At 38.6% G+C, this 24,576-nt stretch overlaps 1 long non-coding RNA gene across 1 annotated transcript; it reads left to right on the top strand.

The window, feature by feature from the left end:
- Positions 1-4,920: 4,920 nt before the first annotated feature.
- On the top strand, positions 4,921-8,587 carry LOC124466313. The gene is made up of 3 exons (XR_006955918.1): positions 4,921-5,180; positions 6,111-6,179; positions 7,587-8,587. It is a non-coding gene; the product is annotated as an uncharacterized LOC124466313 (long non-coding RNA).
- Positions 8,588-24,576: the final 15,989 nt, after the last annotated feature.

The raw sequence follows: 24,576 nt of genomic DNA, 5'->3' as shown, positions 1-24,576 counted from the left end.
AGGTAAAACTTGTATCAGGCAATAACGCTTGATATAATTAATTTAGTTTCATTACAGAACTGCTGCAGATGTTGTGCGAATAAACACTTATCTGACATGTCAGCATTAAAATCACCCATGACATAGACACAACATGAACTATTGTCCTCTATGAAGGACTGAATAAAAGCTAACCTGTTCTGAAATTCATCCTCATGGTCATAGGATTCATATGGTGTGTACACATTTACAATAGTACATTTATTTTCATTGTGATTAAACTCCAACCCAATAGCCCAGTCAACGTTAAGCCACACCACCTTTACCGTTGGGTCATATTTTATGTTCCACAGTATAGCTACACCACCAGCTATCCTCCCACAAACCATTCTCATGCTGAGATCAGTAGTGGACTCTCCAGCACCATGAAAGTTCTTGTGTAGGGAGTTCAATTTGTCCAGATCTTGCTTGGTCATCCAGGTTTCTTGAAGGCAGACAATGTCACTCTCGTCCAGCAATGTGTCCACCACCAAACGTCTTGATCTATCAGCAGCAGTATGTCCTACTCGTAGGCCACGAGCGTTGTAGGATACAACCCGCATTAATGAAATACCACGGACCCATCAGGGCAGCTGGCCGGTGTGTCTGTCTCCCTGGTCTCTACATATAGGCCTACATTCATCCCAGCATCATGACTGAGCTGAAGCTCGGTACCCTGAGAGCGGGGGGTATTCTCTGGTCGAGCTTTTTTGAAAGTATAGACCAAGGGTAATTACCAAACCACAACTGTCCCACCATTACCCATATGTGGCGCTACATTCCACGCCCTAAAGCACAAAGGCTTTCTGGAATGGATAGGCTAACCAAGCCCCCTTCCCTTCACTCCTTGAGTTGAAATAAAGGCCCTTGTGGATCCTGGTGGTATTATATTTCAGATTTGGTATCCCATTGGTAATTCTGCAGCATAGATTTTTCTATACAGTTCCAATTTGTCAAGAATATACATTTTTCAATGGTTCGCAATGTTTGGAGGAATCCGCCATTACTGCTTGCAGTTATATTTATTATTAGGATTCCTCCGTCAGGAGGAAACCTATTGTTATTGTTAGTTTTATTAGGATTCCTCCGTCAGGAGGAAACCTATTGTTATTGTTAGTTTTATTATTATTATTATTATTATTCTTGTTCCATGGAAGTCAATGGCAGCCCCTAGAACACTTCGACAACTTTTTGTGAAATTTGGCACACTCATTAAGGACAGTTGATTCTATACCTACACCAAGTTTCATGTCTCCCATTAGACCACTCCAGCGCCACCAACGGGTCAAAGTTGGACTTGTGTTTACACACGCAACTTTTGAACCGTATGACCCATTTTCCAAAATGAGGTACCATTGGATTCCCTGGTTCAAGCCGAGTTCAACGCACCCCATGGCGTCAATTTCCGGTTATATAGATTTTCCGCTACTTCCGGTTTTATCAAAAACCTTTGAAAGCCTACTCCTCCTACAATTTTTGTCATATCTTCTTCAAAGTTACCAGAGATGATCTTCAGACCAAGCGTCACAAAAGTTATCGAAAAGAATTTTGATCCTCACAACCGTTTGTCCGGTACAGCCAATCAAATTCATCAGAAAAGCCGCCAAACAGGATGTGAAGTCATGTCTCAGCAAATCTTTGAGATATCAACACGAAACTTGGTATATCGATGGAAGACACTACAACATGTTACCGTGTGCAAAGGCAACTTCATATCTCCAAAAATGATTGATATAAAGCAAATTGAACTTATCGCTAACGCTAAAATAATGCTTTACACATCAGCCAGTCAAAAATTGATACTCTGATTCAATCACAAGTTCATATGAAGACTCTTGAGAATGTTTATAACACAAATCTGTGAAAAAGTTGACTGTAAGATCAAAGGTCGATTTTTGGTGAATATTTGAAACATGCTTGCTTGGCTAATTTCTAGCCAAATTTCCAATGAATGTCTCCCCTCCTCCTGCCCGCGCGTGCTCCACATCCTCACACACTCAGCCTTAACTTACACACGCGCGGGCTTGGCAAGACGCACACGCAACATTTCAGGAGAGTGTGGGCTGACCAAGCCCCCACTCATTCCTTAGTCTCTGGCAAAGGCCTTGTGGATCTTGTAATCTTGGATCTCTTAACAAAAGCTGATCTTTTTGGCATTGCATTTCCGATTTTGTATGCAATGGTAAAAAGTTATACAAATCCTGAAACATTGATATATATATATATATGTATTTATATATATATAAATCTTTATTTCAGACGCCAAGTTCCACATAAAATAACAGACATAGAGCTATAAGGAGTGCCTTACAGGTTGGTACGTGCTTAGACAGAAACAACTGACCAGCACTATGCCACCTAGGCACATTAAGTAGCAATCTAAAAGCATCATTGAAACCATACATCAGTTGTCTCAGGATTGCCTTACAGGTTGGTACGTGCTTAGACACAAACAACTGCCTAGCACTATGCCACCTTTGCACATTAAGTAGCAATCTAAAAGCATCATTGTAGGCTACTTTCAGTATCTGTATACTCCTTTTCCTGTACATAGACCACAAATGAGCAGTGTACAATGGTGTTATGTAGGTTCTAAACAGGGAACATTTAACTGAATCTGAGCACATAGAAAACGTCCTTAATAACATACTGGCCTGAGAATATATTTTACAGCGCTGTTGATACATATCGTTGTCATCTGTCCAATCATCAGAAATGACATTGCCCAGATATTTTATTTCCTCACAAACACCAAGGGGACTGCCAGATAAATAAAAGGTAGGGAAGGTTAATTTCCTGTCCTGATTACTTCTGACTATCATTATGTGGCTTTTCTTTGCATTATATTTTATATCATGATCTAAGCCATACTGAGAGCACACCCATAGCATCTGTTGCAACAGGCTGAGTGGAACCAGATCATCTGCGTACATCAGATGATTGACAATAGTTTCACCAACAAGACAGCCTGTATTTGTCTTATTCAGCTGGCTTGATAAGTCGTCCATATCCATATTAAACAAAAAGGGAAATCAAATTCCTCCTTGTCGAACTCCGTTAAGGAGCTGATACAACATTGTCCCATTTAACATGAAAAGTTTGATTGGCATACCAGAACACCAAAATCCTCACAAGAGGTTTAGGGACACCTCTCGCTATTAGCTTCATAAACAGTTTTTCATGACAAATTCGATCGAAAGCTTTGTAAGCATCAATAAAGCATAAAAATACAGATTAATTAAGACTTGTGTACCTGAGACAATCTCCTTCAGAGCATAGATACAGAGATCAGTACCATGTTTTCTTTTAAAACCAAACTGATTGTCTGCAGTCAGAATATACATTTCCAATTTAGCTACCTAAACTGTCCAAGCAACCAGAACTGGTATATCATCTTGTTAGCAAATCAAATTGTTCATAACAGGATCATGTGTCAAGAAGCTAGACTACAAGCTTCCGGCTCCGAAATAACAGTAATACAAGGCTGCTGAGCTTTAAATAAATATTGTCAAACCCTGTCAAAAGTAACATATAAAATTTGAGTGAGAGGTTGTTTTTAACATCTGATTGTATAATATGTTGCAGTTGGAGAGTGTAAGCTGTGTTGTTTCTAATACTTGTTGAGTGTACTGTAGACTGAACTGGCTGGTGAAGAGACCATGAGCTGGCTGATGATGGGAGACTGAGCTGGCTGGAGATGGTAGCCCGATCTGACTGGAGATGGTAGACTGATTTGGGATGGGAGATTTAGCTGACTAGTCCCTGAAGCTATTGAAATGGTACTTTGCCTCTGAAGCAACCTAATCCCTACCACGGATATACAGTCAGAGGTTTTCATCCATTTGCCTGTCAGCAGAAACTGGCAACTTGCCAGCTATGTGTGTATCACACACTATACATTTGAGACACGGACTGTCTCTCCACCTTCAAGAGAAGGCTCAAGACGAACTTGTTCCGGGAGTACAATGGTACTTAAGAATGGTTTGCTGAACCCAACGCAAGTTTCCTCAAGGATCACAATGACTCTTGCTTAGACTGTTGCTCTTGTTGGTTAGTGGTAGCTGATTTAAACTGTTGTATTCTATTTGAGTTATTCCTATTTGTATTGCTTTCCTACAGGTACACTTGCACTTAGAGATTAATGTTATGTAATTTTAACTTGTTTAACTACATGCTCTTATGGTTTCTTCCCTTTAGCACTATTTTTTGGTTGTTCACAATATGTACTTCTTGTTTTTGACTACTTGCAATGCTGTGGGGCTATCTTGTTGTTATTATCAGTGACCTATGCACTTTGCAGCGTCTGCTAAATGAATAAATGTAATGTAAATGTACATTTTTACTTAGTCTCTTTCTGCTAAATGTTCGTTTGGTGTATTTTTCCCTTTTGCATATAATGTTGAATGGGATGTCTAGTTCACTGTGATACACCAACTCTGGTAAGGCTTGAGCATAGGGCTCGAATTGTAGTTGCTTCCTCAGGGAAAGGTTCCCTTTAGGGCTTGTATCTTTGTGTATTACAAGACAAAAGTGAAGGAAAGAAAGTAGTTATTTTAAATCAGATCATTTCTTGAACTATATATTTAGTTATTATAAATAATATTCACATAAAATGCACTTCCTATTAATAATATAGCCTAACAAATATGCTGGTTCAAGTGTAATGTTGCTATGCTTCTTTACGGAATACCTGAATAATACAATTGTTTGACTTGTTTTTATGCATTTGAAGGTCTGTCACCCACTGACAGTATTACCGGCTCACCAAAATGCATGTGAATGTTTACGTCCTACGTTGAATATTGGGGTACACGATTGGTGGATGTTATGAAGGTGTCACGTATATGAGCTCTGATTGGATGCGGACTATAGGTGTCCTGAAAACTTGCCTGTGTCGATAAAGAAACAAAATGTTTGTTCGTTGAAAAATGTGCAGTAACTGGACATGCAAACACATTGTAAAAGGGTTGAAGGAAAGTATTAAAGCGATACAGAAAAATCCTGCTCCTCTATCGCGAGGGATCGTTCTAATGCACGATTTTGAGCTTCAGCACTCCACCTTCAGGACCCAAACAAGAAGACTTATTTCATCTCTGAAGACCTGAAGACAACTAGCGTTACTACTGCAGCCCTTTTCATTTTCCTTGTTGCACTATTTGACCGTGAGTAATCATTACATATAACGACAGTAGCCTACAAAACATGTATCTTAGCGTTATTATATGTATGATAATTGGAAGACTATTTGATATAGTTTTAAGGCGTGTTATTAGCTAACAAGATATTAGCTAATTTGAGCTAGGCTAGGTGAGCTAAGGATTTCTTTGTTTACAGTATGTATTGCAGGCTTGCAAGCTATAAAACTTTTAACATTATTGTCATGTTACGCTGTGGGACCGACATTCGAACGATCACATATTGTGACGCTGCTCATTAACGGGTTACGTTCTACAGTACGTTTGTAACTTGTTTGATAAGATAGCTGTAGTGCTAGCCGTAGCCTAGTGCTAATTGGTTTGAGAAACAGCCATTTTAGAAGGTGTCCGGATAATTTAACTCAAACATTGTGACCAAGGATAGTGCTAACAAAATGTTAAATAACTCTCGATTTTGTGGAAAATAGAAAACATTTAAGCGAACGTTTGAAGTCGGTCTGAAAGTGGTTAAGAAGTATCAGCGGAAATTCCAGGAATTATTTCATTGTTTGTTCTCGAAACTATATAGCAAAATTTTAAACAAATATGTAGACACATACCCCTTAATGCTATTAAAAGGTCAAGGGCTCGTACTAATGTAACATTTTATCTATATATACACAAATTTGTTTTTATAGTCTTCAATCTATCTGCTTCTTAATATCTACAGACTTACATTCGAATGTACACAGTTGAAATAGAATACAGGGAAATATTGGATGTGTAAAGTAAAAAGAGGTTGGTGTCTTGAGAATTCAAACCATCTTATCATGTTCTTAAAGGTCTGTATACTAGAACTGTTGAGCATGAAGTTACAATTATTTAAGATTATGAAATAGTTGTTCAGTAGTGTGGAATGTGGCTTTTTATAGTTGTGATTTTTTCTGTATTTTTTAGATGCCACGTTCCAGCAAACGTTCTACAGCGGCCAAGAAGAACTGGTCTCGTTCAGATCATGAATGCAAAGTAAATACTTGTTTTCAGGTCGCCTTTGTTTACTTTGAAATGGTTATTTGTTGAAGTGTGCGGCACACTGCATGTAGACAATTATCAAGCAACATGACCTGTCACCCCGCAATCACTTTCTTTTTCAAACAAGCTCCAAATAGCGATCAACATTTTGACTCCTATATTTATTCCAATATTATACCACAGTTAATAAAATAACTTACTCCTCAAAGTCACGTCAAAGTGAAAGTGTTTTCCCTAGCTCAACAGTGCACTGACGTAAAAAAACAACAATGTCATGTACCTGGAGGCAGAAGGCAACACTGATGTTAAAGTGGTAAAATACATTATTACAGAACTACATGATATTGCGATTACATTTTATTTAACTTAACTAATAATAGGCTTATCGTTTTAATGCAGCCACAAAACGAACAAAACAAGTTGAAAGTGAGATCAGCCAATCAGGGCAAACAAGCTCTTGCCAGAGCAACAATGTCCATTACCTATGCACGTTTGTACAGTATCGTAATTTAATTCACATGACTGCAAGGAAACTACAGATCATCCAAGCACTTTGAAAGGTACATTTTCTTATGTATAATAATCTAATATGTTTCTGTCTTTTCTGATGTTATACTAAAGGTTAACCAATTGTTTTCATCAACGATAAACGTCAACATGTACAAGTTAGCTATACTTTTGAGTAATAGTTTATAGACGTAGCTCTAGGTTAACTTCAATTTAGCACAATAACCTTGAAACAACGTAGATTGCGCTTTTAAAAAGATCATACTTTTATTCTCTCTGGACCCCACTAATATGTTCGTTTACTAAAACAAAGCCGCTACTATATGCATTTTTTCCTCGGTCCCAAACACTGTCACACTTCTGTTTTGCCCTGAACATGTCTTAAGCTGCAGTTTCAATGTTTACTTTTACGGCTAATGGACTCTTCAAACTTGTTATTAATTTATAGTTAATATGGTCTATATACATAGGCAGTGTTTAAAGACAAAGAGCTCAACTTGGGAAAGGCATTTATTATTTTTTCGTACAGTTTAAAGATGTGGTTGCAATGTCAAATCAGTTTCACATTTTAAACAAACTGTGTGTAATCTGTCGATAGATTCAATTTAACATCAACTACGAAGATGCACATCAGAGTAGAAGGGTATATTCCAGGTTTCAGAAGTGAAACAAGGAACGTTTAAGGCATACTTCACTGCTGTACTTCAGGAAGCCACCAAAACACAAAAATGGTCATCTTCAGGACTTCACCCCACAGAAACACAATTGGTTTGTGTGTGATGAAAAAAATAGGTACTTTGATAATGTTAAATGCGATTTCAAAGTATGCTGTTATGTAAGATGTTGGTTTCATTGTACTCACACTTGTTTGTTTCAACCCCTTTTTCTTTGAAGGAACCCAGTCAAAGTTGCAGACATAATGCTGACCCCATCTCGCCAAAATCAAGGACAGAATGCTATTTTCATCAATGAACGATCCCAATTGACATGTGTGCAAAACTTGGCCTTTTGTTACGATGAGTTTCTTCCAAACAACCAGCAGACCAGATCAATAACGACATCATTTCTGATCCAAGAACACATCGAATAGAAAGTCACTTAAAATGATTTACCATGTAAAAAAATCAGAAGTGCTATCCTAATATTATACATATAAATAATGCATCTGTTTCAATGTCCTGTAATAGGAAATCATGCCAAGGAACTTGCCATTTGACTTTTTGTAATACTATAATTTGTAACAGATTTCACATGAAACCTTGCAGTAATCTGAATGCATAAAGGGGTTTTACAGTGTGTTGATTTACTAAAATGTTGTTTAAATGTTTCCTGTGTGTGCAGGTAAATGTACTGGTAAAAGTCTTGGAGCAGAGAGAAAAGGAGAAAATCATGACTAGGACCCACAAAGTGATGGACAAACAGTGTATGCTGTGTCTGACATGACTGCCTCCATCATGGTCACGTGTGGGGAAATGATGTGTTGGTGATAGACAAATGGTACACTTTTAGAGATGTGTCTGTCCGTTTTTTCTATAGCAAAGTCCTGCTGACAACCACACCACAAAGCACTTTCAACATTGCTGAAGATTCAGGAGCAGCAAAACATTGGTTAACCTGCTCAATATGATTTTTCATTGGGTGACATGCCTCAAAAAACACAAAATACAAATTAGGTAACAAATGATACTATAGTTGAAATGTGTTTATACTATTTCTTAAATTGTACCCAATGTTTTCAATTACAAACCTTTGTTTCATGTTAAAATGTAGCTGTAATCCTTAATCATGTTGTGTAATATTGTTTTTCACTCAGTGAGATCATTGAATGATTACTAAAGAATAATTTGTTGAGTTTTTGTTTGTGCCTTGTTATCACAATTACAAATCTCCTTGTTTTTGTTCTTGCCTTTTGTTTTCTTATACATCCATATTCATACATAGTGAATCTCTTTTTAAACATCCTCTGCTTTACTTCAACACACTTTAACTGTTGCCATATAGCTAATTAATGCAATGCCTCCTTTCAATTCTAGAACAAATTATTGTTCTGATAAAATCATACATTGACATAAGTGCACATTAGTGCATTACACATACAGACAATTTTCCACATGATAACTTTCTATTGCAATAATCTAGCTGTAGTGTTTATCTTAAGCTGTCAAGACATATTCATATATTGGAGTCAGACGGCTGAGCAGTGAGGTAGTCAAGCTAGTAATCAGAAGGTTGCCGGATCGATTCACCACTGTGCCAAATGATGTTGTGTCCCTGGGCAAGGCACCTCACCCTACTTGCCTAGGGGGGAATGTCCCTGTACTTACTGTAAGCCACTCTGGATAAGAACGTCTGCTAAATGACTAAATGTAAATATTCTGCTTTGTGAGACAGTACGTAAAAAACAAAACAATCCAGTCAGTGACAAAAGGATTTTGCAATAACTGACTGCAATAAAGGATACAAACACACATTTTAATTGCACTTTCAATTGAAATTCACATTACAGTTATATAGACAATCCCAAAAATACATTCCAGGAAATTGTGGCCTGACCAAGCCCCCACTCATTACTTGGCTTGAAACAAAGACCCTTGTGGATCGTATTGGTGTTGCATTAAATGAGTTAATCCCATTGGTATATGTGCAGCATGGATTATTCTTAACAGTGACAATTTGTACAGGAAATACATTTTTCAATGGTTCGCAATGTTTGGAGGAATCCGCCATTACTGCTTGCAGTTATATTTATTATTATTATTATTATTCTTGTTCCATGGAAGTCAATGGCAGCCCCTAGAACACTTCGACAACTTTTTGTGAAATTTGGCACACTCATTAAGGACAGTTGATTCTATACCTACACCAAGTTTCATGTCTCCCATTAGACCACTCCAGCGCCACCAACGGGTCAAAGTTGGACTTGTGTTTACACACGCAACTTTTGAACCGTATGACCCATTTTCAAAAATGAGGTACCATTGGATTCCCTGGTTCAAGCCGAGTTCAACGCACCCCATGGCGTCAATTTCCGGTTATATAGATTTTCCGCTACTTCCGGTTTTATCAAAAACCTTTGAAAGCCTACTCCTCCTACAATTTTTGTCATATCTTCTTCAAAGTTACCAGAGATGATCTTCAGACCAAGCGTCACAAAAGTTATCGAAAAGAATTTTGATCCTCACAACCCTTTGTCCGGTACAGCCAATCAAATTCATCAGAAAAGCCGCCAAACAGGATGTGAAGTCATGTCTCAGCAAATCTTTGAGATATCAACACGAAACTTGGTATATCGATGGAAGACACTACAACATGTTACCGTGTGCAAAGGCAACTTCATATCTCCAAAAATGATTGATATAAAGCAAATTGAACTTATCGCTAACGCTAAAATAATGCTTTACACATCAGCCAGTCAAAAACTGATACTCTGATTCAATCACAAGTTCATATGAAGACTCTTGAGAATGTTTATAACACAAATCTGTGAAAAAGTTGACTGTAAGATCAAAGGTCGATTTTTGGTGAATATTTGAAACATGCTTGCTTGGCTAATTTCCAGCCAAATTTCCAATGAATGTCTCCCCTCCTCCTGCCCGCGCGTGCTCCACATCCTCACACACTCAGCCTTAACTTACACACGCGCGGGCTTGGCAAGACGCACACGCAACATTTCAGGAGAGTGTGGGCTGACCAAGCCCCCACTCATTCCTTGGTTTCTAGCCAAGGCCTTGTGGATCTTGTAATCTTGGATCTCTTAACAAAAGCTGATCTTTTTAGTATTGCATTTCCGATTTTGTATGCAATGGTAAAAAGTTATACAAATCCTAAAACATTGATATATAAATGTATTTATATATATATAAATCTTTATTTCAGACGCCAAGTTCCACATAAAATAACAGACATAGAGCTATAAAAAAGAGAGTAAAACGAAAACATAAAACATAGATAATACAGTGCATAAAAAGTATGAAGACTTTTGTGCCAATGTAGTCTTAAGTTCCAAGTAATCGATAGCAGCTCTTTAGAGGGTTGACCAGGGCCTCTACTATTCAGTTCTCAGACTTGTCCAGTCGACACATGAAACCATACATCAGTTGTCTCAGGAGTGCCTTACAGGTTGGTACGTGCTTAGACAGAAACAACTGACCAGCACTATGCCACCTAGGCACATTAAGTAGCAATCTAAAAGCATCATTGTAGGCTACTTTCAGTATCTGTATACTCCTTTTCCTCTACATAGACCACAAATGAGCAGTGTACAATGGTGTTATGTAGGTTCTAAACAGGGAACATTTAACTGAATCTGAGCACATAGAAAACGTCCTTAATAACATACTGGCCTGAGAATATATTTGACAGCGCTGTTGATACATATCGTTGTCATCTGTCCAATCATCAGAAATGACATGGCCCAGATATTTTATTTCCTCACAAACACCAAGGGGACTGCCAGATAAATAAAAGGTAGGGAAGGTTAATTTCCTGTCCTGATTACTTCTGACTATCATTATGTGGCTTTTCTTTGCATTATATTTTATATCATGATCTAAGCCATACTGAGAGCACACCCATAGCATCTGTTGCAACAGGCTGAGTGGAACCAGATCATCTGCGTACATCAGATGATTGACAATAGATTCACCAACAAGACAGCCTGTATTTGTCTTATTCAGCTGGCTTGATAAGTCGTCCATATCCATATTAAACAAAAAGGGAAATCAAATTCCTCCTTGTCGAACTCCGTTAAGGAGCTGATACAACATTGTCCCATTTAACATGAAAAGTTTGATTGGCATACCAGAACACCAAAATCCTCACAAGAGGTTTAGGGACACCTCTCGCTATTAGCTTCATAAACAGTTTTTCATGACAAATTCGATCGAAAGCTTTGTAAGCATCAATAAAGCATAAAAATACAGATTAATTAAGACTTGTGTACCTGAGACAATCTCCTTCAGAGCATAGATACAGAGATCAGTACCATGTTTTCTTTTAAAACCAAACTGATTGTCTGCAGTCAGAATATACATTTCCAATTTAGCTACCTAAACTGTCCAAGCAACCAGAACTGGTATATCATCTTGTTAGCAAATCAAATTGTTCATAACAGGATCATGTGTCAAGAAGCTAGACTACAAGCTTCCGGCTCCGAAATAACAGTAATACAAGGCTGCTGAGCTTTAAATAAATATTGTCAAACCCTGTCAAAAGTAACATATAAAATTTGAGTGAGAGGTTGTTTTTAACATCTGATTGTATAATGTGTTGCAGTTGGAGAGTGTAAGCTGTGTTGTTTCTAATACTTGTTGAGTGTACTGTAGACTGAACTGGCTGGTGAAGAGACCATGAGCTGGCTGATGATGGGAGACTGAGCTGGCTGGAGATGGTAGCCCGATCTGACTGGAGATGGTAGACTGATTTGGGATGGGAGATTTAGCTGACTAGTCCCTGAAGCTATTGAAATGGTACTTTGCCTCTGAAGCAACCTAATCCCTACCACGGATATACAGTCAGAGGTTTTCATCCATTTGCCTGTCAGCAGAAACTAGCAACTTGCCAGCTATGTGTGTATCACACACTATACATTTGAGACACGGACTGTCTCTCCACCTTCAAGAGAAGGCTCAAGACGAACTTGTTCCGGGAGTACAATGGTACTTAAGAATGGTTTGCTGAACCCAACGCAAGTTTCCTCAAGGATCACAATGACTCTTGCTTAGACTGTTGCTCTTGTTGGTTAGTGGTAGCTGATTTAAACTGTTGTATTCTATTTGAGTTATTCCTATTTGTAATGCTTTCCTACAGGTACACTTGCACTTAGAGATTAATGTTATGTAATTTTAACTTGTTTAACTACATGCTCTTATGGTTTCTTCCCTTTAGCACTATTTTTTGGTTGTTCACAATATGTACTTCTTGTTTTTGACTACTTGCAATGCTGTGGGGCTATCTTGTTATGATCAGTGACCTATGCACTTTGTAAAGCTCTCTCTTGGAAGTCGCTTTGGATAAAAGCGTCTGCTAAATGAATAAATGTAATGTAAATGTACATTTTTACTTAGTCTCTTTCTGCTAAATGTTCGTTTGGTGTATTTTTCCCTTTTGCATATAATGTTGAATGGGATGTCTAGTTCACTGTGATACACCAACTCTGGTAAGGCTTGAGCATAGGGCTCGAATTGTAGTTGCTTCCTCAGGGAAAGGTTCCCTTTAGGGCTTGTATCTTTGTGTATTACAAGACAAAAGTGAAGGAAAGAAAGTAGTTATTTTAAATCAGATCATTTCTTGAACTATATATTTAGTTATTATAAATAATATTCACATAAAATGCACTTCCAATTAATAATATAGCCTAACAAATATGCTCGTTCAAGTGTAATGTTGCTATGCTTCTTTACGGAATACCTGAATAATACAATTGTTTGACTTGTTTTTATGCATTTGAAGGTCTGTCACCCACTGACAGTATTACCGGCTCACCAAAATGCATGTGAATGTTTACGTCCTACGTTGAATATTGGGGCACACGATTGGTGGATGTTATGAAGGTGTCACGTATATGAGCTCTGATTGGATGCGGACTATAGGTTTCCTGAAAACTTGCCTGTGTCGATAAAGAAACAAAATGTTTGTTCGTTGAAAAATGTGCAGTAACTGGACATGCAAACACGTTGTAAAAGGGTTGAAGGAAAGTATTAAAGCGACACAGAAAAATCCTGCTCCTCTATCGCGAGGGATCGTTCTAATGCACGATTTTGAGCTTCAGCACTCCACCTTCAGGACCCAAACAAGAAGACTTATTTCATCTCTGAAGACCTGAAGACAACTAGCGTTACTACTGCAGCCCTTTTCATTTTCCTTGTTGCACTATTTGACCGTGAGTAATCATTACATATAACGACAGTAGCCTACAAAACATGTATCTTAGCGTTATTATATGTATGATAATTGGAAGACTATTTGATATAGTTTTAAGGCGTGTTATTAGCTAACAAGATATTAGCTAATTTGAGCTAGGCTAGGTGAGCTAAGGATTTCTTTGTTTACAGTATGTATTGCAGGCTTGCAAGCTATAAAACTTTTAACATTATTGTCATGTTACGCTGTGGGACCGACATTCGAACGATCACATATTGTGACGCTGCTCATTAACGGGTTACGTTCTACAGTACGTTTGTAACTTGTTTGGTAAGATAGCTGTAGTGCTAGCCGTAGCCTAGTGCTAATTGGTTTGAGAAACAGTCATTTTAGAAGGTGTCCGGATAATTTAACTCAAACATTGTGACCAAGGATAGTGCTAACAAAGTGTTAAATAACTCTCGATTTTGTGGAAAATAGAAAACATTTAAGCGAACGTTTGAAGTCGGTCTGAAAGTGGTTAAGAAGTATCAGCGGAAATTCCAGGAATTATTTCATTGTTTGTTCTCGAAACTATATAGCGAAATTTTAAACAAATATGTAGACACATACCCCTTAATGCTATTAAAAGGTCAAGGGCTCGTACTAATGTAACATTTTATCTATATATACACAAATTTGTTTTTATAGTCTTCAATCTATCTGCTTCTTAATATCTACAGACTTACATTCGAATGTACACAGTTGAAATAGAATACAGGGAAATATTGGATGTGTAAAGTAAAAAGAGGTTGGTGTCTTGAGAATTCAAACCATCTTATCATGTTCTTAAAGGTCTGTATACTAGAACTGTTGAGCATGAAGTTACAATTATTTAAGATTATGAAATAGTTGTTCAGTAGTGTGGTATGTGGCTTTTTATAGTTGTGATTTTTTCTGTATTTTTTAGATGCCACGTTCCAGCAAACGTTCTACAGCGGCCAAGAAGAACTGGGCTCGTTCAGATGACCAAGGGTCCACTTTCGAGGTTAGAAAAATGAATGTGAATGGTTGAATGAGGATTCTTAACATCACTGTTACATTTTTCAATGGTTCGCAATGTTCGGAGGAATCCGCCATTACTGCTTGCAGTTATATTTATTAGGATTCCTCCGTCAGGAGGAAACTTATTGTTATTGTTAGTTTTATTATTATTAGGATTCCTCCGTCAGGAGGAAACCTATTGTTATTGTTAGTTTTATTAGGATTCCTCCGTCAGGAGGAAACCTATTGTTATTGTTAGTTTTATTAGGATTCCTCCGTCAGGAGGAAACCTATTGTTATTGTTAGTTTTATTATTATTATTATTCTTGTTCCATGGAAGTCAATGGCAGCCCCTAGAACCCTTCGACAACTTTTTGTGAAATTTGGCACACTCATTAAGGACAGTTGATTCTATACCTACACCAAGTTTCATGTCTCCCATTAGACCACTCCAGCGCCACCAACGGGTCAAAGTTAGACTTGTGTTTACACACGCAACTTTTGAACCGTATGACTGATTTTCAAAAATGAGGTACCTTTGGATTCCCTGGATCAAGCCGAGTTCAATGCACACCATGGCGTAAATTTCCGGTTATATAGATTTTCCGCTATTTCCGGTTTTATCAAAAACCTTTGAAAGCCTACTCCTCCTACAATTTTTGTCATATCTTTTTCAAAGTTACCAGAGATGATCTTCAGACCAAGCCTCACAAAATTTATCGAAAAGAATTTTGATCCTCACAACCGTTTGTCCGTTACAGCCAATCAAATTCATCAGAAAAGCCGCCAAACAGGATGTGAAGTCATGTCTCAGCAAATCTTTGAGATATCAACACGAAACTTGGTATATTGATGGAAGACACTACAACATGTTACCGTGTGCAAAGGCAACTTCATATCTCCAAAAATGATTGATATAAAGCAAATTGAACTTATCGCTAACGCTAAAATAATGCTTTACACATCAGCCAGTCAAAAACTGATACTCTGATTCAATCACAAGTTCATATGAAGACTCTTGAGAATGTTTATAACACAAATCTGTGAAAAAGTTGACTGTAAGATCAAAGGTCGATTTTTGGTGAATATTTGAAACATGCTTGCTTGGCTAATTTCTAGCCAAATTTCCAATGAATGTCTCCCCTCCTCCTGCCCGCGCGTGCTCCACATCCTCACACACTCAGCCTTAACTTACACACGCGCGGGCTTGGCAAGACGCACACGCAACATTTCAGGAGAGTGTGGGCTGACCAAGCCCCCACTCATTCCTTGGTTTCTAGCAAAGGCCTTGTGGATCTTGTAATCTTGGATCTCTTAACAAAAGCTGATCTTTTTGGTATTGCATTTCCGATTTTGTATGCAATGGTAAAAAGTTATACAAATCCTGAAACACTGATATATATATACATGTATTTATATATATACATATAAATCTTTATTTCAGACGCCAAGTTCCACATAAAATAACAGACATAGAGCTATAAAAAAGAGAGTAAAACAAAAACATAAAACATAGATAATACAGTGCATAAAAAGTATGAAGACTTTTGTGCCAATGTAGTCTTAAGTTCCAAGTAATCGATAGCAGCTCTTTAGAGGGTTGACCAGAGCCTCTACTATTCAGTTCTCAGACTTGTCCAGTCGACACATGAAACCGTACATCAGTTTTGTCAGGAGTGCCTTACAGGTTGGTACGTGCTTTGACAGAAACAACTGACCAGCACTATGCCACCTAGGCACATTAAGTAGCAATCTAAAAGCATCATTGAAACCCTACATCAGTTGTCTCAGGATTGCCTTACAGGTTGGTACGTGCTTAGACACTAACAACTGACTAGCACTATGCCACCTTGGCACATTAAGTAGCAATCTAAAAGCATCATTGTAGGCTACTTTCAGTATCTGTATACTCCTTTTCCTGTACATAGACCACAAATGAGCAGTGTACAATGGTGTTATGTAGGTTCTAAACAGGGAACATTTAACTGAATCTGAGCACATAGAAAACGTCCTTAATAACATACTGGCCTGAGAATACATTTGACAGCGCTGTTGATACATATCGTTGTCATCTGTCCAATCATCAGAAATGACATGGCCCAGATATTTTATTTCCTCACAAACACTAAGGGGACTGCCAGATAAATAAAAGGTAGGGAAGGTTAATTTCCTGTCCTGATTACTTCTGACTATCATAATGTGGCTTTTCTTTGCATTATATTTTATATCATGATCTAAGCCATACTGAGAGCACACCCATAGCATCTGTTGCAACAGGCTGAGTGGAACCAGATCATTTGCGTACATCAGATGATTGACAATAGATTCACCAACAAGACAGCCTGTATTTGTCTTATTCAGCTGGCTTGACAAGTCGTCCATATCCATATTAAACAAAAAGGGAAATCCAATTCCTCCTTGTCGAACTCCGTTACCAACATGGAAAGGAGCTGATACAACATTGTCCCATTTAACATGAAAAGTTTGATTGGCATACCAGAACACCAAAATCCTCACAAGAGGTTTAGGGACACCTCTCGCTATTAGCTTCATAAACAGTTTTTCATGACAAATTCGATCGAAAGCTTTGTAAGCATCAATAAAGCATAAAAATACAGATGAATTAAGACTTGTGTACCTGAGACAATCTCCTTCAGAGCATAGATACAGAGATCAGTACCATGTTTTCTTTTAAAACCAAACTGATTGTCTGCAGTCAGAATATACATTTCCAATTTCAATCAAATAATTCTCTCAAACACTTTAGACAAGATACTGGCCAATGCAATGGGTCGATAGCTGTCTATGCTTTTCAGTTTACCAGCCTTATCTTTAACAACAGGCACTAACAGTACTGACATAATAGAGTTCGGTAGAACACCATGAACCATAATTCCAGTGAGACACATGGCTAGAAATGGACTGAGTCTATAACTGGCATTTTTTAGATGCTCTGCAGAAATGCAATCCATACCACAAGCTTTGTTGTTGTCTAGCATGTGGATGGCATCATAAATATCTACTGATCTAACTATCAAGTCTGCAGAGATACCTTTATATTCATTATCAATTCTCACTGTGTTACTTTTAACACAATTAAATAGTTTACTGTAGTGCTCATGCCATAGATCAGCAATCTTCTTTGGACAACTAACCCCTTTGATATCATAAGGGAGGGGAGTTCTGTTATTATTTATGATCTTCTGGCCAGCGAGTCTGCTCTCATTGTGTTTTCATTTCTCTTAATGAAACAAGTGCATATTTAAATCTAGCATTTGTGAGGTTTTTGTTATCAAGCAGCACTCCCTGTCTGGGTCTGCCTGCCTCTGACCAGACTCTAAAGGCTTCTCTAGCAGCAGCATGTTGCTCAGACACAAACTCATTCCAGACAGGCCATGCGTTAGGGACCTTACTCTTGTGATTAATAAAAGGTTCACTGGAAGCATAAAGACATTTGACAATATCATCATACATGGCACAGAGCTTTTCAGCATGATGTTTATCCTTGCAGTTCATATTCGTGCACATTAGGGCATCCCTAGAAAATGCAACATCACTATGTAAGCTGTCAGTTAATAGAGAATATCTGTGCATAACCTCTTTGGTCAATTTTGACCAGTCCAGTTTTCTTGGGGGGCCAGCAACAAGGGTACACTCTCAACATTTAGCAGCATAGCAACTGGTATGTGATCAGTGGTGGCCAGCCCATAACACATCTCTATACTTTCCAGTGAGTCATGAGCATCGGCTGTGGTTACAATATGGTCTAGCCAGGAAGTTGTGTGCCACGTTTCACTTACATAGGTAAAACTTGTATCAGGCAATAACGCTTGATATAATTAATTTAGTTTCATTACAGAACTGCTGCAGATGTTGTGCGAATAAACGCTTATCTGACATGTCAGCATTAAAATCACCCATGACATAGACACAACATGAACTATTGTCCTCTATGAAGGACTGAATAAAAGCTAACCTGTTCTGAAATTCATCCTCATGGTCATAGGATTCATATGGTGTGTACACATTTACAATAGTACATTTATTTTCATTGTGATTAAACTCCAACCCAATAGCCCAGTCAACGTTAAGCCACACCACCTTTACCGTTGGGTCATATTTTATGTTCCACAGTATAGCTACACCACCAGCTATCCTCCCACAAACCATTCTCATGCTGAGATCGGTAGTGGACTCTCCAGCACCATGAAAGTTCTTGTGTAGGGAGTTCAATTTGTCCAGATCTTGCTTGGCCATCCAGGTTTCTTGAAGGCAGACAATGTCACTCTCGTCCAGCAATGTGTCCACCACCAAACGTCTTGATCTATCAGCAGCAGTATGTCCTACTCGGAGGCCACGAGCGTTGTAGGATACAACCCGCATTAATGATCTACCACGGACCCATCAGGGCAGCTGGCCGGTGTGTCTGTCTCCCTGGTCTCTACATAAAGGCCTACATTCATCCCAGCATCATGACTGAGCTGAAGCTCGGTACCCTGAGAGCGGGGGGTATGCTCTGGTCGAGCTTTTTTGAAAGTATAGACCAAGGGTAATTACCACACCACAACTGTCCCACCATTACCCATAGGTGGCGCTACATTCCACGCCCTAAAGCACAAAGGCTTTCTGGAATGGATAGGCTAACCAAGCCCCCTCCCTTCACTCCTTGGGTTGAAATAAAGGCCCTTGTGGATCTTGATGGTATTATATTTCAGATTTGGTATCCCATTGGTAATTCTGCAGCATAGAGTTTTCTATACAGTTCCAATTTGTCAAGAATATACATTTTTCAATGGTTCGCAATGTTTGGAGGAATCCGCCATTACTGCTTGCAGTTATATTTATTATTATTATTATTATTCTTGTTCCATGGAAGTCAATGGCAGCCCCTAGAACACTTCGACAACTTTTTGTGAAATTTGGCACACTCATTAAGGACAGTTGATTCTATACCTACACCAAGTTTCATGTCTCCCATTAGACCACTCCAGCGCCACCAACGGGTCAAAGTTGGACTTGTGTTTACACACGCAACTTTTGAACCGTATGACCCATTTTCAAAAATGAGGTACTATTGGATTCCCTGGTTCAAGCCGAGTTCAACGCACCCCATGGCGTCAATTTCCGGTTATATAGATTTTCCGCTACTTCCGGTTTTATCAAAAACCTTTGAAAGCCTACTCCTCCTACAATTTTTGTCATATCTTCTTCAAAGTTACCAGAGATGATCTTCAGACCAAGCGTCACAAAAGTTATCGAAAAGAATTTTGATCCTCACAACCCTTTGTCCGGTACAGCCAATCAAATTCATCAGAAAAGCCGCCAAACAGGATGTGAAGTCATGTCTCAGCAAATCTTTGAGATATCAACACGAAACTTGGTATATCGATGGAAGACACTACAACATGTTACCGTGTGCAAAGGCAACTTCATATCTCCAAAAATGATTGATATAAAGCAAATTGAACTTATCGCTAACGCTAAAATAATGCTTTACACATCAGCCAGTCAAAAACTGATACTCTGATTCAATCACAAGTTCATATGAAGACTCTTGAGAATGTTTATAACACAAATCTGTGAAAAAGTTGACTGTAAGATCAAAGGTCGATTTTTGGTGAATATTTGAAACATGCTTGCTTGGCTAATTTCCAGCCAAATTTCCAATGAATGTCTCCCCTCCTCCTGCCCGCGCGTGCTCCACATCCTCACACACTCAGCCTTAACTTACACACGCGCGGGCTTGGCAAGACGCACACGCAACATTTCAGGAGAGTGTGGGCTGACCAAGCCCCCACTCATTCCTTGGTTTCTAGCCAAGGCCTTGTGGATCTTGTAATCTTGGATCTCTTAACAAAAGCTGATCTTTTTAGTATTGCATTTCCGATTTTGTATGCAATGGTAAAAAGTTATACAAATCCTGAAACATTGATATATATATATGTATTTATATATATATAAATCTTTATTTCAGACGCCAAGTTCCACATAAAATAACAGACATAGAGCTATAAAAAAGAGAGTAAAACGAAAACATAAAACATAGATAATACAGTGCATAAAAAGTATGAAGACTTTTGTGCCAATGTAGTCTTAAGTTCCAAGTAATCGATAGCAGCTCTTTAGAGGGTTGACCAGGGCCTCTACTATTCAGTTCTCAGACTTGTCCAGTCGACACATGAAACCATACATCAGTTGTCTCAGGAGTGCCTTACAGGTTGGTACGTGCTTAGACAGAAACAACTGACCAGCACTATGCCACCTAGGCACATTAAGTAGCAATCTAAAAGCATCATTGAAACCATACATCAGTTGTCTCAGGATTGCCTTACAGGTTGGTACGTGCTTAGACACAAACAACTGACTAGCACTATGCCACCTTGGCACATTAAGTAGCAATCTAAAAGCATCATTGTAGGCTACTTTCAGTATCTGTATACTCCTTTTCCTGTACATAGACCACAAATGAGCAGTGTGCAATGGTGTTATGTAGGTTCTAAACAGGGAACATTTAACTGAATCTGAGCACATAGAAAATGTCCTTAATAACATACTGGCCTGAGAATATATTTGACAGCGCTGTTGATACATATCGTTGTCATCTGTCCAATCATCAGAAATGACATGGCAGATATTTTATTTCCTCACAAACACCAAGGGGACTGCCAGATAAATAAAAGGTAGGGAAGGTTAATTTCCTGTCCTGATTACTTCTGACTATCATTATGTGGCTTTTCTTTGCATTATATTTTATATCATGATCTAAGCCATACTGAGAGCACACCCATAGCATCTGTTGCAACAGGCTGAGTGGAACCAGATAATCTGCGTACATCAGATGATTGACAATAGATTCACCAACAAGACAGCCTGTATTTGTCTTATTCAGCTGGCTTGATAAGTCGTCCATATCCATATTAAACAAAAAGGGAAATCAAATTCCTCCTTGTCGAACTCCGTTACCAACATGGAAAGCAGCTGATACAACATTGTCCCATTTAACATGAAAAGTTTGATTGGCATACCAGAACACCAAAATCCTCACAAGAGGTTTAGGGAAACCTCTCGCTATTAGCTTCATAAACAGTTTTTCATGACAAATTCGATCGAAAGCTTTGTAAGCATCAATAAAGCATAAAAATACAGATGAATTAAGACTTGTGTACCTGAGACAATCTCCTTCAGAGCATAGATACAGAGATCAGTACCATGTTTTCTTTTAAAACCAAACTGATTTTCTGCAGTCAGAATATACATTTCCAATTTCAATCAAATAATTCTCTCAAACACTTTAGACAAGATACTGGCCAATGCAATGGGTCGATAGTTGTGTAGCCCGGGTGGTAAACATTTCTGTTGAAACAATCCTATTACATAAATATAAAAGTTTGAATACATAATACTTAAGTTCATAGTTTAATAAATAGACTTTAAGGTTTGAGAGTATGATTTTGATTTGATGAGAAATGCATATTGTTCATGTTTTACTGAATACAGCATTTGGAAATGTATATCTGTTGTTTAAAAAACGCATGTTAAAATGTACCGGTTACAAATATGAAGAGAGTAAGATGAATGTTTTGTGAATCTATGTTGTTGCTTTAATTTTGATTATGATGTTAAGCCAATCCGGTTTGAGGTCAAAGGGCAGGGTAACACGGGAAGTTGGGGTAGATGAGGTTGGAGTAGAAAAAGACAGAGCGAGCGGAGGAGTTGGAGGGAGAAGAAAATTGTAGCGTACGGTAAAATACCAAGAGTGAAGATTTTATATTATCATTAGTGGTGTTATGTTTATATTGTTGGGTGAATATCTCAACCAACAACAATAACCCAGAAAGAGGAGTTTGGCTGTTGGCGGTTTTGGATTAAGCACGGGCTTTGCCGCCAGACTAGCGACAGCGAGTGCCAGGTTGGAGCCGGTGGAGGTCGGGATTGTCGTCGTCCTCAGTCTTCTTCCTGAGTTGGTTCGTCTCGTAAATCCACGAGAGTATTTGGTCGGTCTCTCCTTCACCTGCTGCCGCCCTTCTGCCGCAGTGCGTGTGCTACCGCACTGCTGATCCGAGGTACCAGCTCCTTGTTATTTTGTGCCATCCTGGCGAAACAGCCATTTTGTTTACGGCTACAACGCACACGAGCTACACTCAGGCCTGCACCGTAGAACTGTACTGAATTAAGGTATTCGTGTAGTTAGCATTGCCGGCTAGTTTGTATTGTGTGTCCATGTGCATTACGATGTCATGTAAATGTTGAACCAATAACTGAAGAACTGATTTTTTGTCTGAAGTAAATCTTTCCTGTTTTTGTTTAACAGTTGGTTGTATTGTTTTTTTCATATGTTAAATTGGTTTAAGTTAGTAACAATTACTAACGAACTCAGGTTAGCCACCTCTCATTACAAATCCACCAAACTAGAGAGGCGCTACAGTTGTCTATGCTGTTCAGTTTACCAGCCTTATCTTTAACAACAGGCACTAACAGTACTGACATAATAGAGTTTGGTAGAACACCATGAACCATAATTCCAGTGAGACACATGGCTAGAAATGGACTGAGTCTATAACTGGCATTTTTTAGATGCTCTGCAGAAATGGAATCCATACCACAAGCTTTGTTGTTGTCTAGCATGTGGATGGCATCATAAATATCTACTGATCTAACTATCAAGTCTGCAGAGATACCTTTATATTGATTATCAATTCTCACTGTGTTACTTTGAACACAATTAAATAGTTTACTGTAGTGCTCATGCCATAGATCAGCAATCTTCTCTGGACAACTAACCCCTTTGATATCAGAAGGGAGGGGAGTTCTGTTATTATTTATGATCTTGACCTCCTTCCAGAAGTCAGTAAGATTGTTATTCTGCATCTTTCTGGCCAGCGAGTCTGCTCTCATTGTGTTTTCATTTCTCTTAATGAAACGAGTGCATATTTAAATCTAGCATTTGTGAGGTTTTTGTTATCAAGCAGCACTCTCTGTCTGGGTCTGCCTGCCTCTGACCAGACTCTAAAGGCTTCTCTAGCAGCAGCATGTTGCTCAGACACAAACTCATTCCAGACAGGCCGTGCGTTAGGGACCTTACTCTTGTGATTAATAAAAGGTTCACTGGAAGCATAAAGACATTTGACAATATCATCATACATGGCACAGAGCTTTTCAGCATTATGTTTATCCTTGCAGTTCATATCCGAGAATTAGTTAATAGAGAATATCTGTGCCGAACCTCTTTGGTCAATTTTGACCAGTCCAGTTTTCTTGGGGGGCCAGCAACAAGGGTACACTCTCAACATTTAGCAGCATAGCAACTGGTATGTGATCAGTGGTGGCCAGCCCATAACACATCTCTATACTTTCCAGTGAGTCATGAGAATCGGCTGTGGTTACAATATGGTCTAGCCAGGAAGTTGTGTGCCACGTTTCACTTATATAGGTAAAACTTGTATCAGGCAATAACGCTTGATATAATTAATTTAGTTTCATTACAGAACTGCTGCAGATGTTGTGCGAATAAACACTTATCTGACATGTCAGCATTAAAATCACCCATGACATAGACACAACATGAACTATTGTCCTCTATGAAGGACTGAATAAAAGCTAACCTGTTCTGAAATTCATCCTCATGGTCATAGGATTCATATGGTGTGTACACATTTACAATAGTACATTTATTTTCATTGTGATTAAACTCCAACCCAATAGCCCAGTCAACGTTAAGCCACACCACCTTTACCGTTGGGTCATATTTTATGTTCCACAGTATAGCTACACCACCAGCTATCCTCCCACAAACCATTCTCATGCTGAGATCGGTAGTGGACTCTCCAGCACCATGAAAGTTCTTGTGTAGGGAGTTCAATTTGTCCAGATCTTGCTTGGTCATCCAGGTTTCTTGAAGGCAGACAATGTCACTCTCGTCCAGCAATGTGTCCACCACCAAACGTCTTGATCTATCAGCAGCAGTATGTCCTACTCGGAGGCCACGAGCGTTGTAGGATAC

The sequence above is a fragment of the Hypomesus transpacificus genome, unplaced genomic scaffold (genome assembly GCF_021917145.1).
Source record: "Hypomesus transpacificus isolate Combined female unplaced genomic scaffold, fHypTra1 scaffold_91, whole genome shotgun sequence".
In the NCBI taxonomy this organism is placed as follows: domain Eukaryota; kingdom Metazoa; phylum Chordata; class Actinopteri; order Osmeriformes; family Osmeridae; genus Hypomesus; species Hypomesus transpacificus.
The sequence above is the reverse complement of the archived record's forward strand: the minus strand, read 5'-3'. Positions and strand labels throughout refer to the sequence as shown.